This window comes from Aythya fuligula, chromosome 32, assembly GCF_009819795.1.
Source record: "Aythya fuligula isolate bAytFul2 chromosome 32, bAytFul2.pri, whole genome shotgun sequence".
In the NCBI taxonomy this organism is placed as follows: Eukaryota; Metazoa; Chordata; class Aves; order Anseriformes; family Anatidae; genus Aythya; species Aythya fuligula.
Window position 1 is genome coordinate 1 of NC_045590.1, and position 16,703 is coordinate 16,703.

Below are 16,703 nucleotides of genomic sequence, written 5' to 3' on the forward strand. Positions count from 1 at the left end.
CTTTTTCACCTAAGCTGCTTGTTATTGGAAAGCACCTCATACAATAAAAGAATGTCAGTGACTGCTGGCTTTCAGGTACCATTAGAAAAAAACAGACTTCAGAATCAAAAAAAACAGCACCTACAGAAACATGTGGGCTTGGCTTGCACAATTAGAGGAGCAACATCATTACGGAATAAACTGTGTGATGATTTTTGAGAGCTGTAACAGAAAAAATAGAGTGAAATTGAAGGCTAAAGCTAATAAATAGTGCAATCCTCCTCAGCAAGAATAAGGTGCTAAAGGATCTGTTGGACTTCTCCCTTAACATTTGAACTTGGATTTTCAATAGTTATAGTTCCCCATCTTGATGGGGAATATCCACAAAGCTTAGCACTTTCCTTTTCAGTGTTAAGTTTAACTTGACATATGTCAGAAACATGTTTGTCCACAAACTCTTCTTCATCACTATCATTTTGGTCATCTGTTGGTACTCTGTTCTCTTTATCAAATTGAGAACTCCTTCTTCTCTTTGCTGCAGCATGCGCACAGTTGTTCCTTCTGCGCTTTCTTTCTGACGCACCTACAAAGAGACAGCATAAAAAAATAATCCAAAACATAACCAAAAGAATTCTTTCTTCAAAATCCATTATCTTCATCTTACTTGACTGACAAGGAAAACAAAGGAACTGAGCTACCACTGCCTATATCCCTACATATGCTGAGAAAAGAGTTGAAAGTTAATGGGGTAAGTTTGCTATTAAGATTAAAACAAGCAAACAAACCACACACAGAGCTATGGAATTCATTCACTAAACAGTCACTTTCAGGATTTTACATGCTGAGGATTCTTACTTTGGATGGGCAGTATTAATACAACGTGAGGTTATTTGATAAAGTCACTGTCTTACTACATGAACTAATACAGATGAACATCATAAAAGCCTCTGGAAATAAGCTCTCCTTCGACTCTGGTATCAAGCTGAAGACTTCAAAGCTGAATACATGTTTGGAAGAGATTAATTAATGAGACAATTTTAAGGGAATATTCAAAGGAAAAAAACGTGAAGACTTATACCTCGTATGCTTCCTGATTCGTTAACCTTTTGTGAAAAAACAAACTTTGTGATTTTGCCCAACATTCGTAGTATTCATAGAGTATTGCAAAAGGATATGGGTGGAGTCCATGGCAAAATTCCCACTCTCACTAGTTAGACTTCCCTCCTTCAACTGGAAATCGCAGTATGAGGTAGCTAAGATTTTAGCATTTGGGGAAGGGAGGGGTGGAGTGGGGGTAAAAATACCATTTTGCATAATTAAAAACTAGTAAAGTATTCAGAAACTGCCATCCACAACATTTTTTACCTCAAAATTAGCAATTTAGGGGCGATTAAATGTCAATTGGGCCATCAAAGTTGTTTTTTGTTTTGTTTTGTTTTTTATATTGTAAAGCCAACTTTCTTTGAACTTTAATTCATTACTATATTGAATGAATGACCTCTGGATTTCTCTCTTCCCATTGGAAGTCAATTTGAAAACAAAAGACCTCTGCCATAAAGAGCCAGGCATCAGAGACACCTGTTGCACCTCAAGAACTGAGAAGGTATAACGACAAGAGCAGCTGAATAAAATGCAACTTGCCATTAGAAATGGGTGTACTGGCATCTACAGGTGCCGCTGGCACCTCCTCATTTTCATTACTCTCTTCATCTGGTTTCTCGTCTTCAGTAGCAGGGTTCTGCTGTGGTGACTTGGAGCTGTCGCATGGAGCACACGCTGCAGAGGTGCGACCTTGCAAGAAAGAATAGATACCAAAGATCTTCGTCGTGCATTTTCAGTTACAAATGCAGAGACAAGTCTTCAAATCCTTAGCGTTAAAGCACGTACCTCTTTTCTCACGAGATTCTTTAATTTGTTCACAAAGTCGTCCAAACTCTGTATCCGTTTCGTTCCTCACCATTGAATATGCAGTGTCTTGCAAAACATAGGCGCTGTGACGATCTGAAATTTTACAGACTTTAACTGAATGTTGTCTACCAACCAATGAAACTGTTTTGATCACAGAAAAAAATTGCTTTCTTCATAGGTTGGTTCCGAAAGGTTCTCTCAGTGAATATTTCAGCATAACAACATCGAAGTTAATTAAAACAAAAGCACTAGTCCCTTGGGAACACTTATATCACAATTCCATGCCCAAGTAGCAAAATGATAAAATATTTGCAATGTGGACGTCCAAAATCATCTAATCCATCCGAAGTCTATTGTCCGCACACAGCATTTCTCCATCTATACGTTTGACAGATTTTTTAAACTAGGGCTAAAAAGCACATCCTCACCTGTAGATCTTTGATCCGGGTAGTACTCTAAGGCATTGTTACAGATTAGATCGATGTCCTTCAGCTAGTCTCCTGCAGCGAGGTACTGGCGCGAGTCAATTTGAGTCAGAACTGTTGAAAGATCCATCGGCTCTTTAATCCTTGTGGCAGTCAGGTACCTGCAGATCAAATACAAGCATTCAGAGGTTTTCTTAACCTTGCACACTGTCTACCAAAATTATTCTGAAAACTTTAAATAAACGACTTCCTAAAAACTCTCAACATTTGCGATGCATCAGAAGATGCTGAAATTAACCAGTTTGCTTCTCAAAAATGGAAGGGCTCTTTCAACTGGCATTAGAGCTGCTAGGAGAGGACAACAAGAAGTAGGGAGGTCAGAAGCACGTGCATGGTAGAGAAGAAACACTGAGGGTGGGAGATTCATTTCACTTTGCTTCAGAAAATCACAACAGTGAAAGCTGAGCAAGCCATCCAGCATTCTCTTTGTTGTCGACATTGAGGAAAAGGTGCATGAATTGCACCTGTGAAGTACCTATTGCAGGCATCTACTTTAGAATGAGATAACTGGGCCCTGAGGTGCTGATTTCTTCCCTCAGACCAGAAGAGGAGACTAATGACTAGTTCAGATGAGGACATATGTATCTCTCTAGATTTTTCACAGCTCTAGAACCTAGGAGAAAAGGGGAAGAAAAGCCAGTGGATGCCCACATGAAGAGGAATTTGCTGATCCGCAGGTATATTCAAGTTACATCTGTCTTTCAAATATACGCCCCTAGTTTAGGCTTATCTCATAAATTAAGGAGAAAAAGGCATCTAAGCAGCCAATTGGAGGAAAAAGAAAACACACTGCACTTATGGTTGATTCCTATTGAGGAGTTCCAAATGAAACAGAGAACAGGATCTCAAAACTTATTTTTACAAACTGCTGCTCCTATTCCTGTTCCCACAGGAACTGACAGTCCAAGAAAGGGCTTCAGACTTCATTAAAGTAGTCCTGTAAATACTGTTTGTAATTAGAAGGAAAGATCTCTGTGCTTTTCAGTGCTGTGACACGCCTACATATCAAAGCCTTTTCACGAGCAAACTGTGTTGGCATTTGGACTGGCTTTTTAGAATGAAACCAGGGCTTTCAGCGAATAATCCCAAAAGAGACATTTGAGAGTCAGCAGAAGTAAAAGCACTGCCTCTGCTTCTTGCAAAATCCTAATAGTGCAGCCCTAAAAACAAAGTTGAACCTTCCCCAAAACGCTGAGAAGTACGAACACTGAGAAGTTACAGACACACACAGATCAGCACTACTTTACCTTCTGTGGGTCAACGGGCTTTGCAAATTCCCTGAAACGTCTGTCAGTGGCAAGTCTGTGAGTAACGTCCCTCAAGAAAATTCTAAGGTCACGCAAGGTATCCTTCTCTTCCTCCTCCAGCATCCCTACTTCTTCCTCTTGTGGCTTCTGAGGCTCAGCTGGTGGTGCTACAGGCGGGACTCCCAATGCCCGATCAACTTCAATTAATCAGGAAAAATTAGCCATTTTCAGTACTCAAATACAAGCATATGACAAATTACTGACAGAAAATGACCACCAAAGCAAAGCCCAACGAGCTAGTAACTTCGATAGGAAAGTTTTAGATGTACTTCTCATATCCTCCTCACCTCTTTTCTTTACAGGAGGCTTAGCCACTTCATTTAGAATTAGGTCCTCAAAAGAAGCTGCTCTCTCTGCCCTACCAGGCAACTCAATATTGCACACTTCTCCAAATTCCGTATTAAATAATTTTTGGATCTAAAGCAGAAGGAGGAGAGACATTTCAGATTTAAGGCCACAAAAACTCATCTTCTATTCCAAAAGGACGAGTACCTTTTCAAATTAATAATAACCTGAAGAACACAAACTGAAAAAAGTTATCTTCCTGGCCTTAAAAGGCTACATTTTCACAGGCTGGCACGGCAAATTCAAATATCACCTTTAAGAATCACCTGTAGAATTAAAGCTCGCTGAAGGGATTGTACGCTACACTGATAAAGTAATGGCTTTCACCACATCCAACAGCGCCTCCTTTGTATTTACTTGCCTTGCTGCAGCCTTTACTTAGAACCTTTATGGCTATAGAGGGAAGAGAAAGGCTTCAGCAGACAAGTGAGGGCTTTTTGCTGAGTTTTTCTCTACCAAAAGGTGTCTGAAGTAGCTAGTACCTCTACGTCTTCCTCCATGTCCAAGTTCTAGTATTAAAAGGTAGGTAAGGAATTTCACTACTTATTTTAGAAGGAATTTACAACCTGTACCAAAACTTCTGTGGGAACTCAAGCACTTTCAAAGCAGTTGATAATAAACACGTTTAGGTAAGACCCGTTCTCTTCCCCCAGTGACTGAGACCAAATCATCAGAATGAGAACAGCGTGGTCCTGTTTTGGGCACCTTCCCTTAATGTAAACTCTCAGAAGTCAATGAAGTTCTGCACGTACTTTTACTACAGTTTATTTAGGAATACAACTAGAATTCGATTCCAAAGTTACTTTAGCAGAAATTGGAACTTAGCTTTCCAGCTTGGAAAGCTTTGGCCTATATGAAGAAAGAAACTGATTTAATTATTTATTTTTTAATCAAAGTGTTTCAATTCTCTACTAAATTGCATTATTAGCTGTTTACCCAACATAGCATGGAATGGCAGACTGTCAGAAGAAATCTCTTCAGTAAAGACATCCTCTTGTCATTTCAAGCACTGCATATTCTTGACTGAACCACTTTGTAGCCACCGGAATTATTGTATTAACTTATTATTTGCATGCATGAGAAAGGGGTAAAAGTCACTTGCTTGACTCAGAAAAAACCTTAAGCAGATGCTTTCACAGTATGCTTTTTCTCTAAGCAAATTTTAAGTGATTTGTTAGGGTGCCTGAGTAATAACAGTATGCATTTAACAAAGCACAGCATTTTGATGCTGAAAGCATTCATAAATTACAAGACACTGAAGAAATAGTAAGGAAAGTATTGACAAATACCTCTTCTGGGAGATCTGAGTGACGTACATCAGACGGAGCAAGCCGCAAAATTGGCGGAAATGCTGGAATGTTACATAGTAGAGTTAGAAAAGTAAGTTTCAAGGCAGGTCCAACGTTGTCCCACCATAAATGGATATCTGGGATATAAATTATGCTTGGTGCTGTCTTCTGAGCATTTCGGATCAGCTAGTGAAAAGGAAAGCTTGGGTAAGAAAACTAAAACACGTACAAGAACCTGTTAATACATAGCTACATAGCCATCTGACTGCCCCATGAAATGAAACTACGCGAACAGAGTGGCAAGCATCCTTTCACATAAGGAATTTCTCTGTGCACCCTTTCAGATTATCAGTATTCGGAGAACTCTAGTCAGAAGATGGGAAGGATATATTCAGGCAGTGGCTAGACACCGTAGCTATATGGCCACAGCCACAATCATCGCATAACAAAGAAAGGAAATGTCCCTCTTAAGGGACACATCAGTATTCAGTCGTGGAACATGTCTGTCCTTACCTGTATGGCTCTCAAACGTTTCCACTAAAGGTAAAAATATTTTAAGGTAGTGATGCCAAACAAGAAAATGGATTTCCTGCCTAAAAGTAAAAACACCAAATCTGTTCATTTTTTCTAGTTAAAACCACATCAGCGTGCAAATGAAGTGTTTTGTGACTGTTAATGCTTTTGTTGCACATACTGCAACAGCACAAGTTGTGTATGTCCGTGTGAAAACAAAATAAACAGAAGCCCCAAACCTTGGTTGCCTTACTAATATAATTTAAAAGAAGGCTACAAAAAGTAGCCGATGTGCAGTCTGATACAGAGCCATCTACTGGGAGCACACAGTCTTAGGAGGCAATGAGAACTACTTTCTGGATCCCAGTGACATGAGCAGCATTTCTTTCCACAAAGAGATGTTTATTAGCAACACCGCCCAGCTTCCTGAGCTGCTAGCAACAGCCTCACTGTAAAACTCGGTACGGAAAATGTGGACATGTACAACATCCAGATTGTTTGTGGTGCTGTCTAAAAGAAAGGGGGATTTTCAGACAGAAGCAAACATCCCAGCACATTAAAACAAGGCCACCTCCATTACCAATTAATTTTGCTCACCTTACTTGCAACTCGATTGATCCTTTACATACAGTCAGTGAATCCGATGAGAAGAAAAAGAAAAAAAGGTACCTGTCCGCAGATTTCTTCTGGCGGTGCAACGTTTGTAAGCAGAACAGAAAGGTCCAGGGTGTGAACGGGAAACTTCTCCAAAGCGTGCAACACCGCGGGTGCCACGTAAGAAACCTGGCCGTACCCTTCTTTTCCTACTATTAGCAGACGGGGCCGGCATGATGTTGGTTCGCAGAAAGCACTCCTAGAACAAGAGTTAAGAAAAAAAGTTTATAAATGAGGTGCTGAATAGACACACAGATGTTCCAAGTAATTTTCCTATAGACTTTCTTTTCCCTCCCCAAATAATCCAAATGGCAGCAGTACATTAAATACATGTAAGATTTCCAGTTAAGTTATTCAGTCATTCCAATTGTTTCATCTTCTTCCCTTTGTTTCATCTTCTTCCCTTGTGTTTCCTATTCTTTACTAAACCAAGACTGCAAATTAATATCCCTGCAATCTTGCTTTACTACTAGGAAATAAATTTCTGAGGAGCATTTGTTTCCCCACTACAATCAGGCTGTACCTTTGCTGGCTTAAATCAAAGATGCTAGAGACTTAGCCTTGCTCTAAAGCACAGAAAATCTTCTGGACAGCACAGCAATAGAAACTGAGAAAAATAACTGATCCAGTTGTGACAACATGATCTAACTGTGGACTTGCATGACTTCCATATTAAAATATCACAAGATTAACACAACTTGGTGGCTTAACAAATAAAGACACCATTCAAATTTTTCTCAAGGTGTTTTATCAAGCCATTTCTCAGTTTTCTTTCTGCTACATAATTCACTACTGGTTTAACAATCCTGGAAAACAGAAGGGCAAAAGGTGGCAACACAAACCCATAAAGTTGGGGTATTTTTAGCTAAAAGGACGGACAGGACATTTATGTGGTCTTGAGTCTTTCAAAGAATGCCATGGATTAAGTCAACGTGTTCTGGTAGTCTACGGATCACTTTGGCTTAGGAAGAGAAGCCTGGGCTTTTCAATTTGGTCATTCAGAGCAACTTCATTACAACTTTAGTCCCTCCACCCTTTCTTCTTGTGAATACCAAGCACCCCTTCAACACACAAACTTGATGTTACCCCTTCGTCTACCACCCCTCGCACTTTTAACAGCTGGAACTGTTTACAAAGACTCAACAGACCTGAGAATTTAAACGTAACAGGGATCTATCTTTCTTTACCTGCTGAAACAGAGGCGTTTTTTCTCTGGTCTGTCAGGCATTCCATCTTTTAATTCATCTCCAGAAACCAAGGATGCATCGTCATCACTGTCAAACATATCATCTTGTAAAATAGGATTGAAATGCTCTGAAAGGCAAAAGAGGTTTGTTAGCTTTCCTGAATAGCCTTTGTCTCTTTGCACACACTGAAAGCTATTTCCTAGAGTTCATCCCACCACAGATCTAAGGAGATGGCACAAGGCCCTACAAAGCTGTACTAAGTCCCACTGATGTGTACGTATAAGGTACGCTACTCTTGGTGATTTTTTTTCTCCCCCTTAGAATAAAGGAGATTACGAACAATTTCTGCAGTTGCTTAATAGCTAAAAAAAAAAATAAAAACAAGACCATTTCTTTCTGGAGGAGGTTCCCACAATGAAAGCACGGGGATAAAGGATGTGATGGCCACAGAATTCCGTTCATCTAGTAAATATCAATGCTAATTGATCTCATGTGCACGTGTATAGTACGATCCACAAACGTTTAAATTAGGAGACTGGTTAAAAAGGATGATAGCTAAAACAATATTTAGCTTAGACCAGTTATACTTGTATCCTGGTCCTGACATTCTTCAGAAAGGAATTAGAAACATTGACCTAGAAATGCTTCCCCTCCAAAGATCTGAGTTTTGATTTTTTAAAGAAAAATAGGTGCCTTATACTTCAAACCTCAAGTCAACCTCTACAAATGCTAATTATCTTAGCAGCCGTCAGAAGCAGGATGCTGCAGTAGAGAACGCATCGTCCTTTACTGTGTATTGACTCATTCAGAGCTTCCATTTGGCATTTCAGTTTCGAATCCACAATAAGACCTATGCGTTATATTCCAGACTTGCCCAAAAAAAAGACATGCACATGCAAATAATAAAATTCTACCACCATTATGTCTGAAAGGTTTAAGTTGATTGCACAAACCACAAGTTTTTGCTTTAGCAGAATTATAAAGAAGTGGATGCTGTGGTTATACCTTGCTGTCGGTCCTCCTTTAGCGCAAGCTGTGCATGCGGGAAGATCTTCTGCACAACTTGTAAAATATTCTCTACTGATCTTTTAAAAAGTGGCTTGAAAATGGGTGATAGTGCTTGTACGGGTGAAGCCTCGATCCTGTTTGAAGCTGGAACAACCTTCTTCATAGCCATGAAAAAGTCCTTTGCTTTTATTTTAATAGAATTAACGTCTAGTAGCAACTTCTCCCTACTTGCATAAATCTGAGGATAGCATCGGCGCAGAGAGCACAGAGCAGCTTCAGTACAGAGGGATTTGATATCTGCACCACAGTATCCTAACAAACAAAAATCAAACGTTACATCAGTCAAGGCCCAGGTTTACAACATGCAACATTTAAAGAATTTGTAATGCCAAAACCAAACAGCTTAACAGGGAATTCAAAGTGCTACCGCTCTGCAGGGAAGTTTCATGTTGCTCACTGCCTGATATCCTGCGCTTATGCAGCTGAAGCAGACTCCTCATCAAAAACTATACTCTTGAGGAAGATGCCCCAGAACCATTTAACGTTCTCAGACAACAAGAGGAACGACAACAAAGAGTAAACAGATGAAAGCATCTCACTCTGATTGCTATGAAGGCGTGCCAGCTGCCTCGTTGACTAGTTGTGCAGCAAGGCACAAGAGCATGGGTACTGCCTGGTACAAGCTAAGGTTCTTTACAACTTGGTCACAAGCAAGAATCCATTTTGGTTTCAGTCTTACCAATGCATGTCTCAGCTAGTTCATCAAGCAACATGTCCGGTGGCTGAGGGGTCCAGTCAAGAGTATGAATCTTGAAAATTTCTTTTCTAGCCTGGAAGCAAAATCATTGCATTTTAGCTTGTCCCAAGTTTTCCTTAAAAATACCAACAAGAAACAAACAAACCAAAAAGCAAACCAATAAACAAACAAAACAGTCCTCCCTCAAAACCCCTCATCTATTAATACGCTTCTCTTACTTGCTCAACTTTCAAGTATTTTACAGTTATTTAATATATACTCTGCATTGTCAACCAGAAAATTGAATATTTCTTATTTGTTATACTGAACTTTTTCTAGGAACCTACAATGAAAGAAAAGGCATTTATAGCTTCAATAACAAGTTTCCAAACTACGAGACCTAAGGACCCAGAGGAAAATACTGCAATGAAAAATTTATCCAGAAACATTTCTTTGTTGTCCAAAAAACTTCTCTAAAACTTAGCAAGCTTTCATTGGGATAGTCTCATTACTTCATCACATTTGCTTTTCAGTCAGTAAATTCACAGAAAGCACTTCTGGCACAATGCTTCAAATTGCTACAATTACTATAAAGAAGAAAAGAATTATGACTCAAACTACTACCACTGATCCGGGGCACAATCAAATGCAGACACGTCCCCTATTCATTCATAAGTGAAGGATTGAGACCAAAAACACAACTTCATGATGAAAAGCAGCCCAAGTGGACTAAATAATTAAGCAAACAGGTACAACTTGGGGAATGAAAGGTTTGATTATAGAACTAACTACTTGGTGGTATCATCCTGACCATATATATCCAGTACCAGATTTGCCCTCCATGGAACAACGCAGTGTCTCCACATATCACTCGTTTGTTCAAGTTGTCAATTATTTTTTTTCCTATAAAGTTGGACTTTGCCATGGTAGCACTAACGTTGAATTTAAGTTCTCACCTCTTTATTTGGCAAGTTGAAGAGGAACTTTCTGCCAAAGTGTCCTGGTCTTTGTAAAGCAGGATCTACAGAATCCAGTCTGTTGGTAGCTCCGATTACCACGATCTCCCCTCTGTTATCTATGCCATCCATAAGCAGTCTGAAGAGTTGAAACAATGGAACTAATAGAAAAATATAAGTTTTACTTACTGGTTCAGTACATTTTGTTACATTCCACATGACTTTCTTGATGCCGGAATAACCTTCTTCCTAGTGGTCATTCAAAACTGGGAAAAAAATAGTCTACCAAGTCGGGTTTTTTTTGATTTGATAATAAATCTGCAGACTGTTAAGTCATCAAGCACTTCAAGACTGTTTGAAATAATCTCTACGTTAATATAAAAGGAGTACCGCACACTTCTGCTCAGGAAGAAAATCACGGAAAATGTCAACTTTGATTTTAGATGTTGAATTTGTTGCAGTGAGATCTTCCTCATCGCACTGATTCTATTTGGATTTAAACCATATTATCTATGGAGAGACCAAGATTAGGACAAGAACAGCACAGAGTTCAGCATGAAGCCAATCAGGAGCTCAAGTTTGTATTCTTTGTATTCAACTTTATCCTTCTCTTGCTCGAAGGATCTGCTTTTTGAGTCTCCTTCTCTTCACTAGGAGCATGTTCCCTCTTGCTTCGGTAATGCTTTTTCTCAGTGGTTTTAGTCTCGTCCTTTGTATCTTGGCATCTCTCTGTAACAGCTGAGGAGGAAAGGTTTTTAGAGCTACATTCAGTGTCAGACTTGAGAGAGGAAGTTTGCCGCAATTTCTCACCAGGCTCACAAGACTCTTTGCCGTACAAAACGGTTTCTTTTGAAATGAGGTCACGTTCTTTTGATCTTCTTGCTTTCTCCTTGTCTCCACCGTCATCACATTGGTACTGTGCGAGGTATTCGTCGTTCCCAGGAGATTTCGGAGGGTCCGCGACACTGCACAAAATAAAATCACATTTCTGACTTCTGCTGAAGGACGTGAATATTACGAGTAAAATCTTCCAACATCGAACAAACAAACAAAAACCTCCGGACTAAAGGAACCCTCGCAAAGATATGCCATTTAGAAACCTCACCTGTGATTAGGACACCTTCTCCAGCTCCTAGAGAAAGTGCTTTTTCCCCTCTTGCTTCTGAAGCCATTGCACTAAAAAAGCAAACGCATCTGTCTCCCTCCACATGCCGCTCTGAATAAGAGCCAAAATATTCAAAACCACTCTATTTGTTCTCCCCACATAGCCGAAAAAACACCAGTTGAAACAGTTTTCTACCTCTCTCCCACGAATTTACATTCACATGTCCTATGACTGCAAAAATAGAAGGCGGGGCTCAGGAGGAACAGCCAGTGTTGGAAACGAAAAAAAGCAGCCTGTTTCTTCAGAGTCTTAAGTCTATGCTGCTAGGAAAAAAAAAAAAAAAAAAAAAAAAAAAAAACAAGAGGAGAGGAGAACAACAGCGGAAAATTTACCTATTCTCCAAGTGTGCAATTGCAAAGCCTCCTCTGGAGGATCAACAGCTGTGAATTCAGCATGCTTAGGAGAAATCAGATCTACATCTGAACCACAACTATTTCAGTCGTATCACTAACTTCTGTTACTCTGAAGAAGCAGTCAGCACCGTTTCTATGTTAGGAAAGAGCTGGACAGTGTATGATATTCACATGAAGTAGTCAGGCAGGTTTCTTTAGGAAGGCTGGGTTTCACTAGAACATTACTAGCCTCTAAGCCTCATGGCATCACCTTCCATCTTGACTGCTAAACCTCCTTGCTCCCTACTATCTTCTTTGCCAAGATACAGCTGTCCACATTTACTTTTCCTACTTGGCTGGACTGAATTTAAGAAGGGATCTTGCATCTAAGAAAGGGAACAAAAGCTGCTGCCCAGCAGCGTCTGGCTCAGGGAGGAGTGAGAAAGCTCTGTGCAGCCCCCAAGGTCCATGCAGCAGGAGGCAGGAGGTGCTCCAGGCTCACAGCAGCAGTTCCCCTGCGGCCTGTGCAGGGAGAGGCCCCTGGTGGAGCAGGCTGTCCCCCTGCAGCCCATGGGTCCCCCGTGGAGCAGATCTCCACGCTGCAGCCCCCCTGTGGGTGGAGGAGCCCCCGGTGGAGCAGGTGGCTGTGGCCTGGAGGAGGCCACGGCCTGTGGAGAGCCCCCACAGGAGCAGGCCCCCTGGGCTGGACTGGAACAGGCTGTGCTGAGCCTGCTTTGCCCGTGACGCTCCTTGTGGAGTGATCTCCCTGTCCTTCTGGCAGCCCTTGAGCCCTTGCCAGCCTCTTTTCTCCCCTTGGCGTTGGAGGAGGGGCAGGGAGAGAGCGCTTGTGCTGGAGCTCAGCTGCCCAGCTGAGGAAAACCACCACGGCTCTGTCTTGCCGCTGCTGTAGCACGCTGGTAGCAGCCAGCACCGTCTGTTCTTCGAGCCTCAGCAAGCCCACAGCATCTTCCTTGAAGGGATCCCTTTCCTTCACGACTGACAGGCGCCGCCTCCAGAGGCTGAGGGCTTGTGCCCCGTTTGCAAGCGCTTTCTCAGTGCCCCCTTCCCCAGAGAAGGATCCCAGCTGCTTGGCTTCCCTGCCCTCTGCTGCCAGGCTCCTGCAGCTGCTATCCCAGCAGCGCAGCAGCCAGCTGACAATGTGCTCGCCTGGAGGACAGCTGCAGTCTTGTCCCATGGCTCGCAGCTCGCCCAGGGATGGGGATCACCTGCTTCCAGCTGCTTTTCTCTCTGCTCTCCTTTCCAACAGCCTCCTGTGCCCTGGGATGGCCCTACCTTGGGGTAGGCTGCCTTGCCTTCCTCTTGCTCCTTCCCCTTCTTGGGAGGACTTTCTGCCCTTCCGAAACGAGATGACTTCTGCATGCATTCCTTCCCCTTGTGTGTACTGGTGCCTGATCGTCCCTGGAGCCAGCTGTAGGGCCTGTGCCAGGCTTGGAGTGGCTGCAGGGAACATGCCAGGGGCTGGAGGGACTTCAGGGAACATGCCAGGGGCTGGAGTGGCTGGATGTGAAGTACTATCAGTAAAGAATTTCTTCCTAACATATATCAGAAATCTAACTTTTCAGTGTAAAGCTATTACTCCATGTCCTGTCACTCCAGGCCCTGATAAAGACCCCCTCCCCAGCTTTCCCATAGGTTGCCTTTTGTAATACACAATAAATGTTTGTTCATTGCCTTTTGTATTATAAAGCAAGGAGTTCCGTTTGAGGAGCAGGAGTTGCAAAAGCTTCCTGCTGAAGTAAGGAGCTGTATAATACTTGGCTAGACACTATGAAAATTCTTTTGCTTAATGTAACAAAAAAGAGAACCCCCTCCCCTTCTCTCCTTCTGCATCTCAGTTGCCTCTTTTGTTCAAAGACACTGCTGCAAAGTTCATGTAACCATCTCCTGATAAGTTGCTAAACTAGTGTATCAACATCCTGCCTTCCTGTCTCACGCTGGGCCAACAGGACCAAATAAAAAAAAGAAGTTGAACCACAACGCTGAGGAAGACTACGGCCTTCATCTTCACGACCACCAGAGGGACAGAGACGACCCCCTAGCAACAGTGTGCGCAGTCGCAGAATATACCAGGATGTGCTGCGTAATCCCGGAATTACCAAGATATAAAAAGGGACCCTGGCGGGGGTGAGGTGCGTGCCGTTGGCGGAGCCGAGACTCCCCGGCCGCCCAGCGCTGTTTTGCTTGCTGTTGCTTACTCAATAAATTCCTTTCTATTATTAATGCAATGCTCTCTGAAAATTAATTAAGGGGGCAACTTATAACACCTTTAAGTACAGGAAGGCTCTCAGCCTGGCACACAGTAAAACTGATGGCAGATTCTTCACAATATTTTTTGAATTTCATGTAAATAGAACAGACTATCAAATTACTTAGGAGAAGTAATACAATTTCAGAACTATTCAAAACCAAAACTGACTGCCAGGAGAAAAGGCTGCCGTGAAATGGCTGCTCCACAATGCCAGGAGCAAGGTCTGCTGGGCTGGGGGTTCGCAGGGGAGCTCGGCCTTGGGCCTGGCAACTGCGCCTGGAAGCCAGGGACGGCCTTGGTGTGCAGCTGGACACCTGGGCCTGAGAAAGCAAGGTCTCTTTCCAGACACTTGGCACCATCGTCACCCAGTGGCTGTCTCAGGGGGACGAGAGAAATGCACAGCATCTCTTGCTGCCCTGCAGTGCTGCTGTCCTACGCCCTTGGGGGTCTCTGGGATAGAAAAAGGGACGGATTTTGACCCAAAACCCAGCTCCTTTCTATCAAAAGCATCATGTCCTCCTCTCTTTCTTGTTGTCCTGGTTTCAGTTAGAACAGAATTAATTTTCTTCCTAGTAGCTGGTGGAATGCTGTGTTTTGGCTTAGGATAAGAAGAGTACTGATAACACCCCAATGTTTTAATTGTTGCAGAGCAGTGCTTATACTAAACCAAGGACATCTCAGCTTCTTGCTCTGTCCTGCCAATGGGCAGGCTGGGGGTGCAGTAAGAGCTGGGAGGGGACAGACCCAGGACAGGTGACCCAAACTAGCCAAAGGGGTATTCCATACCATCTGACGTCATGCTAAACAATATATAGGGGTGGCTAGCCGGGGGAGGGGGCCGGACTGCTCGGGGTTAGGCTGGGCATTGGTCAGCGGGTGGTGAGCAATTGCATTGTGCATCACTTGTTTGTACATATTAGTAGTAGTAGTACTATTATCATCATTTTATTATTATTATTATTATTATTATTATTATTATTATTATTATTATTATTATTATTATTATTATTATTATTGTTATTATTTTCCTGTCTTATTAAACTGTCTTTATCTCAACTCATGGGCTTCACTTTCCATTTCTCTCCCCCGTCCCAGAGAAGGAGGGGGGAGGGTGAGCGAACGGCTGCGTGGTGTTTAGCTGCCGGCCGGGTTAAACCATGACAGTCTTTTTGGCGCCCAACATGGGGCACGAAAGGTTGAGATAATGGCAGATCTGACCAGAGTGTGTTAAACTAAAATTGGTATAAGTATTAGACCTGCTTAATAGTCACTTGTCATAATGCTGATTGCTTTAATCTCAACTCTGCTGCGCCTGTTTTCCAAATTGAGTATTATAGCACGTTATTTTCCGTATGTGCTCTCTGTCATGTTGTTTATCCTCTCCGGGCCCTGGTTTCAGACCATTATGGTACTGTGTGTTGTATCAGTGGCTTATGAGATGATGAAATATCTGGCCATGACTCTAACCTGGTATTTGTACTCAGTAAGATCTTCGACTCTATACTTTGGAAACTGTATTTTGGAAACTATTAGCAATTATATCTGTTGCCTTTTTTCATTAGGGAGTCAATCTGTGGAGGGGAAAAGGGAAGATATTTTTTCTTACTTGATCACTCTCCCTTCCTCCTTCACCACCCTCATCCTCCGAGCTTATTACAATAGCTCTCCAAGATATTGAATATCCTTGGGATACTCAGACCAGCATAGTCTTGTTGTTCTGCCTCCTGAATGCGCTTCAGATTCTGCTTAAAGTTAAACAACTACTTAGGAAGCTCATCCGGAGATCTGCCCGGAGGCAGTATAGTTGTGGGTGGCAGGGAGTATGGGAGGATATGGGCAGGCATCTAGAGCAGTTGGCACCCCCAGTGTTTTGGAAATTCACCCCTGAACAACTGCAAAATCCTCAAAAACTGGCAGAATGCTTGAAAAAAAGGTGTCACGATTCTGGCAGTTCCAAAGTAACACAAATCATTGTAACTTGCTGGGGCCTGGCTCATGCCTATCGAGCTGCAATTGATACTACTATCAACTTAGTGACAGACCCTGCGGCCACTCCAAGCCCTGTGACAGATCCAACAGCCACTGTGACCCCTACGGTGGAGTCTGCAGCCGCTCCAGCTCCAGCTCCTGCAGCTGCTCCAGTTCCATTTCCTGTAGCTGCTCCAGTCCCAGCTCCTGCAGCCGCTCCAGCTCCGGTTCCTGCAGCCGCTCCAGCTCCTGTGGCTGTGTCAGAGAAACGAGCTGTAGCAGTGCAAGTTGACCCTGCAGAGGGTATTCCAACCCCTGTAGCAGACCCTGTAATGGGGTCAGAGAAACGAGCTGTAGCAGTGCAAGCTGCCCCTGTAGAGAAGGTGAAAAAATGGTATAGAGATTCAGGTCGTCTAGAACGCAGAGAGTCTTCTGCCAAATCTAGGTATAGAGATGACGATGACTCTGGGCCATCAGGGATTCAGGAGGAGGAAGATGAGGATGCCAAAAAATCAACAGTAACTACCCGAAGCCTAAACGAGCATGAGTTACGAGATGTGCAAAAAGATTTTGGTCGCTGTATAGGTGAGCAGCTTGTCACC

At 42.6% G+C, this 16,703-nt stretch overlaps 1 pseudogene; it reads right to left on the bottom strand.

The window, feature by feature from the left end:
- Positions 1–376: 376 nt before the first annotated feature.
- LOC116500194 lies at positions 377–12,142 on the bottom strand (annotated as a pseudogene).
- Positions 12,143–16,703: the final 4,561 nt, after the last annotated feature.